General features: G+C 41.7%; 1 long non-coding RNA gene across 8 annotated transcripts in view; it reads left to right on the top strand.

The window, feature by feature from the left end:
* Positions 1-15,098, top strand: part of LOC110340244 — a 395,612-nt gene that overhangs the window by 275,766 nt on the left and 104,748 nt on the right. For 2 of the 8 annotated variants that reach the window (XR_005880821.1, XR_005880815.1), the window contains one exon: positions 12,361-13,014. The exons of the other annotated variants lie outside the window; for them this stretch is intronic. This is a non-coding gene — a long non-coding RNA (uncharacterized LOC110340244). Of the gene's footprint in view, positions 1-12,360; positions 13,015-15,098 lie in introns of those variants that run through there. 8 annotated transcript variants of the gene reach the window in all.

The following is a 15,098-nucleotide window of genomic DNA, read 5'->3' as shown; positions in this document are numbered from 1 at the left end:
ATTTTGTAATTCTCAATGGAAAATTATCATTTGAGCATAGGATAATTTCTTCTTGGACATGTCTTAAGGATAATGCCAGATGCTTTAACGTATCATAAGTAAGGATACTAATTGTCATTAGGTAGGTAAAATGACTCATTTAAGATTCAGTTAGACTGTGAAAGAGTCTTGACTTGAAATCTGGTTTTCTATTTCCAATCAGTAGCTTTTTCCAGTAAGCCATGCCCCAGTAACTATTCGTCTCTAATAGCTTGGCCTTTAATATGTGGCCTCAGCCTAGTAACTAATATTAAGGTTTGCCTTTGATTCCTGTTAAATTAGATTTTCTCCTCTCTGAGGATCATACAAAGAATGACTTGCCAAAGTCATAGATAGAAAGGAAAAGAACTTCTGTCTGGGGCTGATGAGTGTGTGTGCGTGTGTGTGTGTGTGTGTGTGTGTGTGTGTGTGTGAGAGAGAGAGAGAGAGAGACAGACAGAGACAGAGACAGAGACAGAGACAGAGACAGAGACCGACAGAGAGAGTTTAACATTGGGTTTCCCCTCTGTTGCACAGCACCTTATCTTCTGAGGCTCTCACCCACCTTATCTTCTGAGGCATCACGGTGGGGGGGGTTGCTCATTAAGATAGACTTGTCTAAGACCCTTATGTCTCTGAACCCTGAGCCCTGGTATTATAGACATGAGGCCTACCACACCTGGCTCATTTTATGTGTGCTGGAGATCCAAACCTATGTAGGTGTTACAGCTCTGAGGGGAAAGGTACCTACCTGGCAGTCAGGCACCAAGGAGTACCACAGAGTCACACTACACATAAGCTCACACAAGAGAATTACTGGGAAAAACATAGGAAGCTGGCTGTCTCTGCCAGGGAGAGAAGTGGAAGAGAACAGACCAGCAGGCAGGCTGTATGTAGAATTTCTTGGGAGGGGAGCTTTCTGGGGCGGCCTGGAATTGGTGGGATTTTGTGGCCAACTCTTGTGCTTTTTTTTTTTTTTCCTTCTATAGGATGGAGCTTGGGTGTCTGGGTATGGAGGCACTGGGTCCCTATACTTTGTAGTAGCAATTACTTCACTGTCTGGGCCATTGGCTACTCCCTCCACCCCGTACACACACAATTAATGATATGAGCCAGAACCGGGAGGTATTTTTCAGCAGCTGCGTCTCTACTTTGGTGCTATGCTTGTTGCAGACTTTCAACCATATACAGAGTGGGGCGTACACATCACATGTGAGCAGGCTGATGAGGTCTCAGAGTGCTGAGTGCCCATGACCAGCACACCCAGGAGGGAGAGAAAGGCTTTGTCCATCTTCACTTGGTCCTCGAAGTAGAGTCACCCAGCCCACAGAGCCTGATGGCATGCAGCTCTGAGCCACTTTAGGGTGCTTCTTCCTTGCTGATACACATTTCTTTTTCTTCCCATGGCTTGTGAAAACATGGGCTTTACTGTCTTTAACCCACCTAATTGTCCCCCAGATAAGGTAATTTGGGACAGATATGAGTACTCTCCGTTTTCTAAGGCAGACTGTCAAACCCATAAGGGAGTAATTATAAGACTAATTCTTCTGTTTTAATGACATCAATTGAATAACATCAGACAGTCAAAGCCTACATGATTTCACAGCATTTTAACACTGCGCATATGAATCTAAATAACATGGCATTTTGCTTGTCATTTAGAGTAGTCTGTGTAGAAGGGCTATTAAGTTAAATCTAAATGTGTGTGTGTGTGTAAACTCACATGTGTGCCTGCAATTCTGTGTTTTTGTAGCAGCAGTGGCAGGAGCTTTTTGTATTTCCTGAATGTCAGAAAGATACTGGTCTGCACCAATAGCGAACACAGATGTCACGCTTCCTTATAGGATGACACAAAAATGTTCCCCAACTGACATATGGCCAAGTGGGCCCTTTCCACCATCACAAGGCTCAGCATCTTAATTATTTTCAATTTAAGTTCATATTTCTACCTACCTGTTCCATACACTATCTCATTAGCTAACACATCTATTGTCAAAGACTCACAGCCAGACCACCTTTGGATTCGTGAGCCTTTAGTTGTTAGCAGTATATTTCTAGATTTAGTGGCTAAGTTCTCCTAAAACCTAATCCCCAGGTATTGTTTGCTAATCTCTATGGGTTACTTATCTGGTCCCCTTCTTCTGTCCTGAAACTTTTTTTGTTTGTTTGTTTGTTTTTGAGATGAAACTTCATTTAGTCTAGAATGGCTCTGTAGCCAAGGCTGACCTTGAACGTTTGATTTTCCAGCCTCTTCCTCCTGAGTACTGGAATTACAGGCACACTGTCTCACAATGCAGGCCTCACTAGTCACAACATACCCCTTAGCCTATTGTTATCTTGCCATACTCTTGGTCAAAGCATCCCGTGCCTCTGTGGTTAAATGGGATCGTTTATCTGTCCACCTTGGGTGATATCTAATTTCTTTTCCTGTTACTGTGATAAAATATGCTGACAAAAGAACTTCAGGGAGGAAGGATTTATTTTGGCTTAGATTTCAAAGTACTGTCCATCATGGTGAAAAGTCAGAGCAGCCTGAGCTTAGAGCAGCCAGTCACGCTATGTCCATATTTAGAAAAGAACAGCAAATGCCTATGTTGCCCCATTTCTTTTCTCCATTTATAGTTTGAGATCTCCTACATGGTCTCTGCACAGTAAGTCTTCCCATACCAGTTAATGGCAATCAAGATAATCCCCAATAACTGGAGAGATGGCTCAGTGGTTAAGAGCACTGACCGCACTTCCAAAGGACCAGGGTTCAATTCTCAGTAACCACATGGCAGCTAACTACTGTCTATAACTCCAAAATCCAACAACCTTACACAGGCAAAAATCTCAAATAAAATAAAAAATAGTAATAAGATAATCCTCAATAGACATGCCCCGAAGGGCCACCTTCCAGGGCCTCCAGATTGTATCAAATTGATAACTAACATTTAATTTTCATGAACCTGACTTTGTTTTCTCATTCATCAGTTTTAGACAGGACTCAACAACTTGAAGAATTCCTCTAAGATTTAAGGGGAATGTGAGTGTGTCAGGTCAGTATAGCATCTGGTCATCAACGAATGCTCAACTCAAATCACGTTCCCTCCTGAAAGCATTGAATGTTGATTTCTTTATTTTCAAGTAACTAGGCCATTTCTGTCTTGCTACCAGTCCTGAGAATGTCTTAAAACAATTCCATCCTGGATTTTACATTCCCCATTTACAAATTCAAATACAGTCTGCCCAGTCTTACATCCTCAAAATTCAACATTTCATGTGTATATTTTTGCCCTTTTTGTTCCTTTATCTCTTTGGCTTTACCTAAGTTAAATTGTCATTTTCCTCATGGCTACACTAGGATGTAAGCTCTCTAAGTTCAATAACTGTGCTTCCGATCTTTGCTGCTTCAGTCTGAGATAAATGAAAGAGCCTTGGATACCTTCCCAAGGCTACAGAGTTGCTCTCAGCTTTCATCTACACAGGCAGTGGGCCCTTGGGCCATTGAGCTTCTACAGCAGTCACAACAAGAAACCAGGAAAAGAATCTTGTTATGATGAAACTTAACTAAGGAGGTGGTAAATACTACTGTGATTTGAGTGTGAAATGTGCCCCATGGACTAGTGTGTTGGAACACGTGCTCACCACTTGGTGGTGCTGTTTTGGAAGGTTGTGGAATCCTTAGGATGTCTATCCATACTAGAGGAAATGGTTTGCTAAGGAGAGTTTATAGAATTTCTGGTTAACATCCTGAACCTACTTCCTATTCTATCTCTGTTCATGATCCACAGAGATGTAACAAGCTATGCCATGTGCTTCCAGCACCAAGGATAGAGCCCTTGCCACTATGTCCGGTTGACTGTGATGGACTGTATGCCTGTAAACTGTGAGCCAATGTGAAATCCTTCTTTCCTTATGTTGTCTTGTTAGGTATGTGGCCACGGGGGGGTAGAAAAGTAGCTAATACAAGTTTCTACCTTTACAGGAGACTCTGCTTTAGCATCTCCAAACAATAGAATTTTCTTTTGTTATTCCAAGAAGAACTTTGTGTCACTTTTTTTTTTAACACTCATCCCATTTTTGTCTTTTACTTTTCTTTAGTCAGAATCCCAGTCCCTATTTGTGCCTTAGCCTTCACTGTTCATGCTCATGACCCAAACTCCTGTCTACGATCTTGCTTTAGGACACTCAGTCCTTATTTGTGTGCACTGACTTTGCTAATGGGCATCCCTGTTTCTAGCTCTGTATCTTTCTAGTCTGACTCTTCTGGGCATGTTTCCTCACCCAGTTGAGGAAGAATGGAAGACCTGCTCCATCACATTGTGAGTTTTCTCACTCAGTGAACAAAGAGTAATCACTTGTTTTTGTTTCCCATTTCAAATCCAGTTTATTAAACCATAATGTGAACAGCATACCCAGTCAGTCCATGCTGCAGGTCTGACTGACTTCCATGTTTCTGTGAGCTCTCCTTTCACACTGCTTTTGGGCTGGCTTCTATTGAATTCACCATTGTGTCTGTATCATAGTGCTACTGAGAAAGTTCTCAGTGCTGTTCCAGCCTCTGGAGAATAAACTGGGATTTCTTAGAATGGTATTTTAGGCTTGTCCTAGATGAACAGTGTTCTGTTACCAGCCATGACTCCCAAATGAACTCTCTGCTCTGTCCAAGGCATGCATGTACCAAGTTCCTGTGTTTCACAACTGTGATTCTATTGTCAACATCTCCTCTACTTCGCCATGAAAATCTAGGCTGATCCCTACTGCCTTTCCTAGTTGAATTTATTGTTACTCAAGGGCTTTCTCCACTGTTGCTCTTATCCTTGAATCCATATTTTTTTTAAATCCCTCTATTTGATATCCCAGCCACATCCTCCCCGCCACCCACTTCTTCTAGTTCCTCTCCCTATTCCCCCCTCCCACCCCCTAGTCTCCTCCTTTTCCAGAGTCAACCGCTGTTCCTGCTGTTGAGTCCTATATGAGGACCAAGCTACACAACTGTTAACATATACGCAGAGTGTGGAGGAGGAAAAAGGAACATAGGGGCCATGGGATCAAGGACACATAGGAAGGTTCACACAGTCAGCTAACCTGCACCCATAGGGGCTCACGGAGACTAAATTGAGTCTTTATTTTATACTGTGAACCTCACTTTCTATTTGACCTTCCAGTGTCACTCATCTTCAGTGCAGTCTGTTCGTACAACCTGCAAAGCTGGAGAATATCATAAAGCAAGAAATTTTGGTTACTTGTATTTCAAAACAAAATATTAAATCAGGTGAAATAATAGACACCTATATTTCTGCTTTTCTTTATTCTCTCTCTCTCTCTCTGTGTATGTGTGTATATATATATATATATATATACATATACATTTGAAGACATCTTGTAGTAGTTGGTTCTCTCTTCTACCACATGAGTTTTGAGGATCAAACTCAGGTCTTCAGACTTGGCTGCAAGTACATTTATTTGTTGAGCTATGTCACAGGCCAATGATACAAGTAATTCTGGCTACCTTGCAGGCTTGGGTAGAAGAACTACCTAAACCAAATTGTTAGAACTCAACTCATGCAACCAGAAAGCTGTAAATGTATTGGCTGTCTGTTACTGATATCATGCTATTGAACAGTTTTATGGGTATTGGCTTTCATACTGTCCAAGGGATTGTTTGTCTCTATTATCTCACCTAATTTTCCCAATCATAAACCTTGGGCATAAAACACTTACTTTACAGAGATAAATAGAAACTTACTGCATTCAGCTACCAGTTATAGAATTCTGATTATAAGGCTGGTGTCTTTGGACTGACACTCATAACATCTGAACTTCAGGGAAAGAGCTTTGCAAATGAGAACAAGGTTGCTAATGTAACCTGAACACTTGGCAACCTTGTACCAAAGAAGGCGTTAAGAAAAGTCAAAGCTCAGACATGTACAATACCAGTGCACACCATAATTATTGATTATGTGAAACTGTTTTTAATTTTTCCCTCTGAGATGAAGGGCCAGCCAATTCAGTTGGCTCAGGTAATTGAAGCACTGAAAAATAGAAAGTAACATATTGATAATATCTGAAATGTGTTTTAGCCAGTGGTTTTCCACATTTTTCATTAGTGATATTTATATGGGAGTAAGCTGTTGGGTTTGGGCAGCTCGTCTTTCTTCTGTGCCTTTTAAAGGAATCAGCCTGTGGGAGGAATATTGGCTTCAGGGCAGGTCAAATGCAGTTTTAGATTTCTACTGAGTGCAAGAGGCGAGGGAGGTGAATATAATTTCTCAGTAATCTGCTGAGAAACTGGGGGTAATAAAACCTCAATATTTAAAATAATTTTTAATCCTACAGACTATATATCCTCATACATACATATTTATCTCTGTCTCTCTCTCTGTGTACATCTACTTACTTTACTCAAAGATTTCCATTTTTTTATGAGTTCAAATTACTGACCTGGAGCATTTACTTATATCTTAAATAAGACCTGAATCTAAATGTAGTAATAAGAGACTATGCTTGCTATGCATTTTTTGATATATGCATCACAATTTGCTATAATTTTATTATTTCAGTCAGTAATATCTTCAGCAAGCAAGAGGGTCATAGAACTACTGAGTTCTTAGTCAATATTGATGTCAACGTTTGATGCAATGTCCTAACACAGGAATAGCTTTGCAATAAAATTCTAAGAAATTTGGGGCAGATAATGTTGTCCTCTCAGCACTGATCTTCAAATTCCAAAAGTGGGCTTTAGACTAGACGGTCCCTAAGACCTTTGTAGCTAGTTGTGTTCCTTGTTGTTGTTTCTTAAAAGAACTTTTGACTTAAGTGTCCTTCTTGTTTTATTAACAAAGCTGATGTCTGACAATGTGTGAAGAAGCAGAAAGAACCTGTTTCTAGTGACTGGGAAGATGGCTGGGGTTATTGTTCAAGACAGCCATTCCTTGTTGTCCATGAACACACAAGGCCAATCGACTCCCTCCTATTTTGAGTGATAAAGAAGTTTTTACTGGCTGGATTATAGGATAAGACTTGTCTGTACAAAGTCTTGTGAAGTTAACAGTGAGGTGGTCATTGCTTCAAACTACTTTTGCTTATTATTACTAAAGACAGTCCTATGGTAACAGGGGCAGGAACGAGCCTGTTTATTGTTTGCTTTCTGTATACAGAACACTGCTATGGTGGTTGATTCAGTGGTAGGTCAGTTTGGTTAGCCTCACTTTCAGAGAAGGAGACTGAGCTTTAGCAAGATGTGATCTCATTGCCACACAAAGGAGAACGATGGTACCCAGTCCAGTTGTGCCTGTGTGTCCCTCAATCCCAGGCTGCTTCCGTTTCTGTCAATACCACCCTTTCTGTCTGAGCTACCACTAGGGCTCCAGCAGTCTGTCATTCATGGTGTACAGTGCATGTGAAGTTTACTACCAGATGTTTTTTGCTGTTGTGACTTAATTAAATGTTGAATAATAACGAAGGCACACATTGGTAGGAAGTGTGAAAACACTGTTTACACCTGACAGAATCATCTCACTGTTATGTCTATCAAGGTACAAGAATGCAAATTGTTAAGTGCTAGACAGAGGTGCCTTCTACCATCTCATTCTTAAAATTGAGGCCAGACAATGCCAACTGAGTGAAATGAATTTTTTAAAGCTTTAAATTCAACCTTATTTCATGTGGATTGGTATGAAGATGTCAGATCCCCTGGAAGTGGAGTTACATTCAGTTGTGAACTGCTATCTTGGTGCTAGGAATTGAAACTGGTTTCTCTGGAAGAGTAGTCAGTATTCTTAACCACTGAGCTGTCTCTCAAGCCTGAAAATTTTTCTTTTAATTGTGTTTTTACTTTTAAGTACTAACAGAGCAACCAAATTCCTTTTTTTTTCAAACAATTCCTTGCTTTTTCCTTTTTTAGATCCTAATGTCATCTGCAGAATACTTCAACTTTTGGAAAATGAAATGATGTATGTAATACTTCAGAGTACAAGAAACTTTGGGTTGAAGTCCCATGTCACCTTTTATTATATATTTAGCTTATTTCTTATCATGGTTAGGAACTTTAAAAAAGCAACTTAGGGGAGGAAGGGTTTATTTGAGCTCACAGTTTGATAGGATACAGTCCCCATGGTGGAAAGGCATGGATGAGTTCACAGTGGCTTGTAGATGTAATAGCCAGAAGAAAGTGAGACAGCTACTTGAGTTTATTAGGAGACAGGAAGTTCAGGCTGCAACTGGGCTTGGCGATGGCTCACTTCTTCCAGATAGACTATAAGCCAGAAGAAGTGTAGAAATATGAGCCCAAGGGAACATTTCATATTCAGACATAACACCCTGGGATCTACATTTATGATGTTGAGGGCCCACTGTGTTTGGTCTGTTATAACTCTGGTTCCAAATTTCTTTTTCCATCTTTGAATTTAAAATGATGTTGAGTCATTAGGATTCACTGGTGATCTGGTCCTTTGGATCAAGTCTAGGATCCTTGTACATGCTAACAAGTGCTCTGATCTACACCCTCAGCTTTCATGGTGATTTAAAAAAAATCTGATTTAGATTTCTAGGGCCCTTGTGTCCAATATGGTAAATGCCAGTGACATCTGACTTTTTAATTTTGAAATGAAATGCATCAGCAATAGAGTAAAAATTCAGGTCCTCAAATATCAGAGTTCCATTTCAAATGACTAGTATCCTAGCCAGGTGGAGAAGTTGAGATATGCACCATTTTCCCTACTACAAAAAGTTGTAATGGATAGTGGTGATTAGGTTCATTTTAATGATATGCTTTTTAGTTATCTGTTTATTTGGATGAATTTTTCACATTTGGGAATCAGATCCTACAGCTAGAAGAGGAACTGATATGCATACTATTCTTTGGAATCTCTAGAGCATGTTTTCTATTGCTTCTGAGCCTGTGTTCTGGCTACTTACCATTTTGTTGCTTATACTCACTAAACCCCTGTTTTGCTTGGTTGTTTCTTTGGCAAGGGAATCTGGTAAGCAACAGCCTCTAGCTCACACTAATTTAGCACAGGGTGCACACTCAGGGCATCTTGAGTTACAGGATTGCTGTGTAAAGTTTCTTTGTAGTCAGGGCATGGTCCTATAGAAAATCATCCTTGAAAGCCATGGGGAGCTCAGCTGCCTGTCTGGTGGCTGTCTGTCCAAGTTCCTTAAGGCAGAGAATGGAGACAATGGCTCAGTGTTTTCTGGAAGCATTATTGAATGTATTCAGTCCCAAGTTTGGGATAATGTGCTTGACTAGAGATTCTTTTTGCAGTAAATACAGTTCTTCAGTGTGAAATTTAATCCTCATGGTATCTTTAGCATAAGTTTAAAATTTGCCAAGTTCTTTTATCTGCTCCCAGGCTCTGGGTACATGCCCAAATGCCTATGATTCCTTAAAAAATCATTCTTCCTTCTGCATTGCTGATTGGTTATCAGTAGTAACAAGTAGGAAGTTAGGGTTGTATATGCTGAAATGCTGTGCAAGATCATTTATGCTTTCTAGATCTGGGTGCCTCCTCTTCCTTCCTTCCTTCCTTCCTCCCTCCCTCCCTCCCTCCCTCCCTCCCTCCCTCCCTCCCTCCCTCCCTCCCTCCCTCCCTCTTCCCATTTCTAATTGAACACATAGAGCTATGGTTAAAAGAAAATTACAAACTTTGCAGCTAGCTCCAAGGTATTAAAAGGACACCCGTGACAAATCTGGAGGACGATTTTACTTTTCCACTATTGCTAGGCCATTTTAAAAAGTGTTGTGTGAAAACAGAAATAAACTAAGGCTTGGGAGACAGCTCAGTGGATAAAGTGCTTGCTACACAAACCCAATGACCCACAAGACCCCTGTAGCCAACAGTAAACTGGCTGCAGTGGCTCTGTCCTGTAGTCTTATTAGTCTTAGATCAACATAGAAGGAAGACAAGGTGTCTTCTGGAAGCTTAGAGTGTGCAAAGTGGAAGAAGACAGAACTCCCTCCAAAAGGTACAAAGAGTGAACCAAATCCCAGAAGCTGTCATCTGACTGCCACGTGTGTACCCTGCATTCAGGTACCCATAATCAAACACATCGCGCACACACACACACACTTTAAGAAAATAGAAACAAAATCTTTTTTGATTACAACATCTTAATTGAAAATTGTGCCTTATGTGTGTAGGTTTTCATATGGATCTACTTTTATTTTGCTAGAGTGTTATCTAGGCTAGTCTGGAGCTCACTATGTAGTACAGGCTGGCCTCAAACTCAAAATCTTCCTTCCTTAGTCCCCTAGAGTGCTGGGATTATAGGTCTGTTCTAGGCAAGCATTTTTTCTCTTTAGCAGACTCCGGGCATATGATAAACATGTCACCTCACAGAGCCTCAGCAGCCTTCCTTTGAGATCTATTTATGGAAGAGATGAAAGCAGCAGTTTGTGCGAGGGTGCCTGCCTCCAGGGATGCAATCTTGGGCTCCTGTTTATCATCCTTCTGCATTATCTAAAGCAACCCTGGTTGGACTAGAACTAGAAAGCTTCAGTACTCAATCAAAGCGGGTGCCAGAGAGTCAGTCTGGCAGATAGTTCCTATCCTAAAAGTTTTCACTCTGTAAATTATAACCTGACCTCTGCAGTTGTCATGCTTGTATCTGGCTTTTTCAACTTTGGCAAATTGTGTAGATTACATTTATTTTATATGTCAGTATGCTTTTTAAATAGTTTAGCAACTTTAGTTAGTACAGTTAATTAGTTAGAGAAGCTAGTACTACTCCTCTTGTATAAGTGGTTTCCTAAAACTTAGGGAATCATTTATTATTTATTGTAATTATTTATTATTATTCCTTATTCCCTAAATAGCAACTGAGCTACTTTTCCCAAGGGAAGGGACTAGGGGCGGGTTATTATTTTGCAAGGCTGTACTTTAGAGTCATCTTTTCTTCTTTTGAGACAGTTTCATGTAGACCAGGCTAACCTCCATCTCGCTATGTACCCAAGGATGACCCTGAACTTCCAATTCTCCTGCTTCCATCTTAGCAGTGTGGGTATTACAGGTATGTACCACCATGCTAGGCTGGGGATTGAATCCAGGGCTTCATGCATGTTGGTAAGTACCCTACCAACTCAGCTACATTCTCAGTCCAAAGTGATACTTAAAATTTTCAGAAAGGAAGTGAAAAATGGGAGCACCTTTATGTTTCAAAGAAGCAGTTGGCCTAGTATTAGGCAGAGAAACTTTCATATTAAGCTTTATTTGACTGAGTAGATAAGAACAGCAAATACTGATGATCTGTTCTTAAAGTAACACTGCTGAAGTTCTAGATACTTCTCTAACAGTGAATGTACAGGAAGGAGGTAGAAACAAAATAGGAAGACAATGGGAAAAGCTTGTTTTTTTTTTATTTTTAAAGTAAAGTCCTTTATTCCCAGCCCCTGCTTAGTATTGTGGATTTGGGAGAAAACGGTATGCATTCCTATTTTTATTTCACTTGATTTTCTAATCTTTCATATTTGGCCAGCTCCTTTCTGCGAACATATTGTACACATGTTCTGATGCTGTTTGAAGGCCCTCTGGGATGCAGGAGTTGATTGACAGCTCTCAGCTCTACTGAAGTGGGTGGCCAGAGAGCTGGAGCTGAACAGCTGCCATCCACTCATTGAACTTTTGTCATTTATAAATTAGTTTCCATGCCATCTGGAGCAAGAATGGTGCCATGGCTCTGAGAACTCTTGGTGGGGTGTGCTAGTACTCAGTGCTTATGGCTTGTTCATGACCACAGTCAGCTGAAGTTGTGAAATCTTTATTTGAGGCTGGGAATATATGAGAGCGATTTCTCTAAGTGTACATTGAAAGACACCTCCATCTCCTCCAACATTGACCCCCCCCCCTCCCTTCCACGGACTACAACCTGCCCATTTTTGGTTCCGGTGAAAGAATACATCAATCCCAGGGTCTCTATGAGGTTTCTTCAAATCATTGCCCTTGAGTTGCTGTCTGGATGTGATGTTGTCTTGGATAGCAAAACTAAGCTTCCGTTCTCCTTCCCCATTAAAAAATAGAAATAAAAATAAAACCGATACAGGCCATAAACCCAAGGTTTGAAATGCATTCGCGTGCCATTGAAGGGAAGAAAGCGGTGGGCACGTCTGCTGCGCTGCTTAGGAGTTTCATTAATCCGAAGATTTGTGCTGGCAGCAGATGCCGCGCGCGCATGCCACCAGCAGGAGCTGTTTGAACTGCTCCAGTAGCTGCTGTCAGACAGCAGCTCGTGGAAAAATACCGCAAGCCCTTGACGTCCCAGATGGGTAGTGTTGGTTTAAGTTAGTTAGCTCTTCCCCACCAGCCCCCGTAGTGGCAGTCTGTTTACCTAATGAGTTTTTGCCTTTGGTGTCCCTCACAGAAGCTGGGGACCAGAAAGCCAGTAAGAAGATGCAGAAATCAAGAGATGTCTTAAAGTGAGAAAAAGCCAAAGATGACATCTGACACACAGAGTGGATTTTACAAAAGTTCTGAAGCTGAGATACTGCAAAGGAGAAGCGCAGTGACTGTGAAGTAGTTGGAGGGAAGGAGTCTTGACAGGAAAGTCAAACCAAGATTGTTCTGTTTGAATGCCAGAGGGCATGCACACTCTTACAAGCTTGGATAGTATTGGCGCAGGAAGTGGAGCATATGCTTAAATATGGATTTCCTTTGCTAGTTGGAGACCCTTTCCCTGTTTTGCTGTTTTGGTAGGCTGCCATTACCCTCCATTTGGTTGGCTTGGATGGAGTATCTCTTGCCTTGGATCTTACAGATCCAAGCCTTGTGACACCTGGTCGCGATGAGAGCAAGGAAGAGATCTGTCCTGAGAATTTTCAAGTCCTGAATGTATGGCCTTCATGGTTCTCCCTCCTTATGTAACTCCAGATCCCGGGTTTAACTCTGGAGAGAAAGAGGACATAGAATAAATGCTGGAACTTCAAGAAGGCTGTCTTAGTTACATTTCCAATGCTGTGTTAAAATACTGTAACCAAGGCAATTTATAAAAGAAGGCTCTTAATTTGGTTTATGGTTTCAGAGTTCATGGTGGTTCACTTAAGCTGAAGCTTACATCTTGTCTAGGAGAGAGGAGGGAGGGAGGGAGGGAGGGAGGGAGGGAGGGAGGGAGGGAGGGAGGGAGGGAGAGAGAGAGAGAGAGAGAGAGAGAGAGAGAGAGAGAGAGAGAGAGAGAGAGAGAGAGAGAGAGAATACACACTGGGACTAGCAGGAGTCTTTTGAAACTCATAGCCCACCCCCAGTGACACACCTTCTCCAAGAAGGCAATACCTCCTAATGCTTTGCTTTCCACCAAACTGGGGACCACGAGTTCAAATATATGAGCCTATGGGGGCCATTCTCATTCTCATTCAGGTCATCACAAGCAATAAGTAAGGAGGGGCTCCAGTGAATGGGAAGCCTTGGAAGTTGGGGCAGTGTGGTCACTTGTAGTTCTTCAGGTCAGAACTATCTTTGGGATACCTATATTGATTTGCAAACAAGGCTATATCTTTCACAGCTACTTCCTTTGTGATTTGGGAGCCTGCAGTGACTCCAGGAGGTAAACCGTGCAGATGATCATTTGGAGTTACTGACAACTTCCCCCACAGCGCACCAGTGATTATCACTGACCAGTGAGTGGTAACTTGGAATTCTGCATTTCAAGAGCATCAGATCTGTTAGTGGCCAGTGGTTATCTGGCCAGTTGCTGAGCACCAACCCTCAACATACATTTCCCAAACCGTTTAGCCTTGTACTGTGATAATGGACCACTGGTGTAAGAAAGGACCTTAGCTATCACATATGATCGGTGAGCCTCTTTACTCCGATGACCTGTGACCAACTGAGAGAAAGGAGGGTGATCATTCTTTTTGTTCTAAATCTGTAGTGCAGCTTGATTTGACTCTGCCGTCTCATAAATCATAGTGAGTTGTATGTTTCAAGACATTGATGGACGAAATGATTCTTTATGGGCACGCTGGGCCCCTAAGTGAAGTTGCTTTTCAGATAATGCCTCTTACTTTTTGTCAGTTTTCTGTTACCTTGTTACCTGTGTGTCTGTAGTTTTTCCTATCCTGGGTTTCATCTGAAATGTCAGAGGACTCAAGGCTTGAGGTTAAATAACAGCTTTGCTGGTTTGGGGCTTTGTCACATCCAATGAGTCATTTCTCTGCAGCAAGTCTCAGGCTCTTTTTTTTTTTTTCAGTGGGAAATAAAGGGCCAGCAAGATGGCTCAGCAGGACGAGGCATTTACTGCTGAGGTCAAGCCTCACCATTTCCAGGCCCCACATGGTGGAAGGATAGAAGCGACTTTCTCTGGCCTTCACAAGTACAACCTGGCACGTAGGTGCTCATACTTGTGTATACACACACAAAATCATTGCAATCAGTGCACTTAAGGGAAATTATGTTCTCACTTTTTTGCTTCTGTGAAGAGTCTTACCTGAGCTGGTATATAGGGAAGGGGAATGGCTTGGTATCCAGATACTTGCTTTCATTTGGCAATCTGCAATATAATAAATATCCATTCATCAAGCAGAGGGATGGAGGACAAAACCTTGCCTCTGGGTACCTGAGGCTGGCACTGACTATGTGGTGACAGCACCCTGGCTAACACACTGCCCACACATTTGGCACATGCCTTTACATCATGAACTTCAAGTTGTCAGGAGTGCCATTGTCTAATTCCCCACTTAAGCCCAAATATATCATGTCCACTGTAGTTCCTCTGTCTACCAAGCTGCTAGCCTTGTCAAAGGACAAAATGAGGTTTACTTCAACCCTGTGGAGCCAACACTGTCTAGCAGGACCGACACTTGCTTTTCTATGCTGTCACAGCTCATTCTCTTAACACTCCCAGGAACTTGTCCAGAATCAACAGTCAAAGCACTGGTGTCATGATGCCCCCTCCCCCTTCTTTGTTTCCATACTATTGTTTTGAAGTCAGGAGCCTTATTCTCCCCATCTTTGGTCTTCTGGTACTAACTCTGCTTTTTCCACTGGGATTTACAACAAAGGATGGCCAGGATTCACCACGTTGAGATCCAGGTGGTGTTCATAGTGCATTTTGATCACACCTCTCATTTCTGCTGAGAATGCTATGAATGCAGCATGAGTTGTGTT

The sequence above is a fragment of the Mesocricetus auratus genome, unplaced genomic scaffold, assembly GCF_017639785.1.
Source record: "Mesocricetus auratus isolate SY011 unplaced genomic scaffold, BCM_Maur_2.0 Super-Scaffold_100013, whole genome shotgun sequence".
Classification (NCBI taxonomy): Eukaryota; Metazoa; Chordata; class Mammalia; order Rodentia; family Cricetidae; genus Mesocricetus; species Mesocricetus auratus.
This window is presented reverse-complemented; position numbering and strand designations above follow the sequence as displayed.